This window comes from Ornithodoros turicata, chromosome 10 (assembly GCF_037126465.1).
Source record: "Ornithodoros turicata isolate Travis chromosome 10, ASM3712646v1, whole genome shotgun sequence".
Classification (NCBI taxonomy): Eukaryota; Metazoa; Arthropoda; class Arachnida; order Ixodida; family Argasidae; genus Ornithodoros; species Ornithodoros turicata.
In genome coordinates, this window is record NC_088210.1 from 3,474,037 (window position 1) to 3,478,038 (window position 4,002).

A 4,002-nucleotide genomic window follows, 5' to 3' on the forward strand; every position below is an offset into this window, starting at 1 on the left:
GGGAGTGGGTCACTTCATGTAGAATATGCACCCGTCGAGACTGACGAAGGTTAGGTCAGGAGAGCCTTTTACGTATTTCACACGTTGGGGAGTGGGTCACTTCATGTAGAATATGCACCCGTCGAGACTGACGAAGGTTAGGTCAGGAGAGCCTTTTACGTATTTCACACGTTGGGGAGTGGGTCACTTCATGTAGAATATGCACCCGTCGAGACTGACGAAGGTTAGGTCAGGAGAGCCTTTTACGTATTTCACACGTTGGGGAGTGGGTCACTTCATGTAGAATATGCACCCGTCGAGACTGACGAAGGTTAGGTCAGGAGAGCCTTTTACGTATTTCACACGTTGGGGAGTGGGTCACTTCATGTAGAATATGCACCCGTCGAGACTGACGAAGGTTAGGTCAGGAGAGCCTTTTACGTATTTCACACGTTGGGGAGTGGGTCACGTCATGTAGAATATGCACCCGTCGAGACTGACGAAGGTTAGGTCAGGAGAGCCTTTTACGTATTTCACACGTTGGGGAGTGGGTCACTTCATGTAGAATATGCACCCGTCGAGACTGACGAAGGTTAGGTCAGGAGAGCCTTTTACGTATTTCACACGTTGGGGAGTGGGTCACTTCATGTAGAATATGCACCCGTCGAGACTGACGAAGGTTAGGTCAGGAGAGCCTTTTACGTATTGCACACGTTGGGGAGTGGGTCACTTCATGTAGAATATGCACCCGTCGAGACTGACGAAGGTTAGGTCAGGAGAGCCTTTTACGTATTTCACACGTCGGGGAGTGGGTCACTTCATGTAGAATATGCACCCGTCGAGACTGACGAAGGTTAGGTCAGGAGAGCCTTTTACGTATTTCACACGTCGGGGAGTGCGTCACTTCATGTAGAATATGCACCCGTCGAGACTGACGAAGGTTAGGTCAGGAGAGCCTTTTACGTATTTCACACGTTGGGGAGTGGGTCACTTCATGTAGAATATGCACCCGTCGAGACTGACGAAGGTTAGGTCAGGAGAGCCTTTTACGTATTTCACACGTTGGGGAGTGGGTCACTTCATGTAGAATATGCACCCGTCGAGACTGACGAAGGTTAGGTCAGGAGAGCCTTTTACGTATTGAACACGTTGGGGAGTGGGTCACTTCATGTAGAATATGCACCCGTCGCGACTGACGAAGGTTAGGTCAGGAGAGCCTTTTACGTATTTCACACGTCGGGGAGTGCGTCACTTCATGTAGAATATGCACCCGTCGAGACTGACGAAGGTTAGGTCAGGAGAGCCTTTTACGTATTGAACACGTCGGGGAGTGCGTCACTTCATGTAGAATATGCACCCGTCGAGACTGACGAAGGTTAGGTCAGGAGAGCCTTTTACCTATTTCACACGTTGGGGAGTGGGTCACTTCATGTAGAATATGCACCCGTCGAGACTGACGAAGGTTAGGTCAGGAGAGCCTTTTACGTATTTCACACATTGGGGAGTGGGTCACTTCATATAGAATATGCACCCGTCGAGACTGACGAAGGTTAGGTCAGGAGAGCCTTTTACGTATTTCACACGTCGGGGAGTGGGTCACTTCATGTAGAATATGCACCCGTCGAGACTGACGAAGGTTAGGTCAGGAGAGCCTTTTACGTATTTCACACGTCGGGGAGTGGGTCAGTTCATGTAGAATATGCACCTGTCGAGACTGACGAAGGTTAGGTCAGGAGAGCCTTTTACGTATTTCACACGTCGGGGAGTGGGTCAGTTCATGTAGAATATGCACCTGTCGAGACTGACGAAGGTTAGGTCAGGAGAGCCTTTTACGTATTTCACACGTCGGGGAGTGGGTCACTTCATGTAGAATATGCACCCGTCGAGACTGACGAAGGTTAGGTCAGGAGAGCCTTTTACATATTTCACACGTCGGGGAGTGCGTCACTTCATGTAGAATATGCACCCGTCGAGACTGACGAAGGTTAGGTCAGGAGAGCCTTTTACGTATTTCACACGTCGGGGAGTGGGTCACTTCATGTAGAATATGCACCTGTCGAGACTGACGAAGGTTAGGTCAGGAGAGCCTTTTACGTATTTCACACGTCGGGGAGTGGGTCACTTCATGTAGAATATGCACCTGTCGAGACTGACGAAGGTTAGGTCAGGAGAGCCTTTTACGTATTTCACACGTCGGGGAGTGGGTCACTTCATGTAGAATATGCACCCATCGAGACTGACCAATGTTAGGCCAGGAGAGCTTTTTACGTATATCTCACGGGTTGGGGAGTACAGTGCGGTGAGCAGGTGGCAGGTTCACTGTGACGATTATTCCGGCGTGACGGCAGTTCCTCGCACGAGATGCCCTGTGACGAGTTGGCCTCCTTGACTAGTTCACCTATGACCAGTTGGCCTGTGACGACCGGGCTTGTGACGAGTTCTCCTAAACCCGATTTTACACCTTTGTTCGCGTGCAAGAGTCTCCCATTTGCAAAATCGAATGTATGGCCGGTCGTCCAACAAGGTTCCACCAGTTCCGTATTTGTGTCGCATGTGTAGCATAGTCCTCGTCACGTTTGTGCTCTTTCAGACGGGTACAGTATTTGCGACCCGTTTCCCCTTTGTATACTGCGTCGCAATCTCTGCATTGAACCCTGTAAAGAACTCCGCTCTGGGAACCGGGGGAAATAGGGTCATTGGGCTTGGAGAGCATACTTCGAAGTTTGATGAAAGGCTTGAAGGTTGCCTTGATATCTAGTGGAAGAAGCGCTCGACAAACCGACTCGGATACGACCCTTGACGTACGGAATGCATACAGTACCTTGATTGAAGCAGCGTTTGTTGAGCGGTTGCTTTTTCTGTGAACGCTAGTTTCTAACTTGCCATTCTGACTTCAACATCCAAGAAGGGCAGCCGTTAATCCTGCTCGACTTCGTACGTGAACTGGATGCCGGGCTCAACCTCATTTAAGGTAGAAAGAACGTCGTTCACGTGTTCTCGATTGAGGATGAGAAAGGTGTAGTCGACATATCGTCTGTAGAACTTGATCTCATGCCGTGTCTCATGCCATGTCCTCCCGTAACACGGTCACTACTATAGGTGCTCCATGACGAGGGTCGCCATGGTCACCGACATGGGGCTACCCATAGGGCAGCCAGCAATGTGATGGTACACTTGTCCACGGAAGGCGAAATGGGTCTGTGGAGTAAAGATTTGTGCCTTCCGTTTCCATGAAAATACACAAGGGGCCGCTTCTTCCTTCAGCCTGATGTACTTCGTTGACAAGTCACAGATAATGATTACCTCCGAATTTTTGTTGAACCATTCGCAACAATATGTCTGCGCACTACTTGTCTTGTTTCACCTGTCTCCAAGTTGGCATAGACGGATTCGCGGTAAGAACGCAAGGCAAGACAGCCAGCAAGCAGCAAGACTGTCGCCCCTAGAGAGAATGGGGTCACCTTCCTTCGGAATGATTTTGGGGGCCAGCCTCGCTATGTTTTCTTTGTAATAAACGTCAGTCGATGTTTGACGCTGTGTCTGGGCTGTCCATCTGTGTGTCGTTCGTCCAAGGAACACTCTGTCCTCGCGTTGCCGAAAGGAAGTCGGCAACATGCTGTAGCACAGCCAGGAAACACTTCACAAGCATGCACCATTTTTCTTATCGCGAAGATCAACCTCCGCTTGCAAAACAACCGCGAAATGAAAGCCAGGGACTCCAACGGGGGAGACAACGTGCGTCACTTCCATGGTCTGCTACGGCGGCGCGGCGACGCTCACCAGGGGCTCATAGTGCTCCGTGGCCGAATTTTATATCGCGATTATGGCACCATTTCAACTAATATGCGTAAGTCTAAGTCGAATTCCTCATTGTTTTCGTACACACCGCAATATGAGGTAAACAGCTTTGCAGCTTATTTTCGCTTCCCTCGTCCTTTAAACGTTACCAAAACATCCAGCTGCTCCGCCGCGCCATCGGTCTTGTCGTGTTTGCATGTTTATATAAGCCGCACCCAGTGGTGC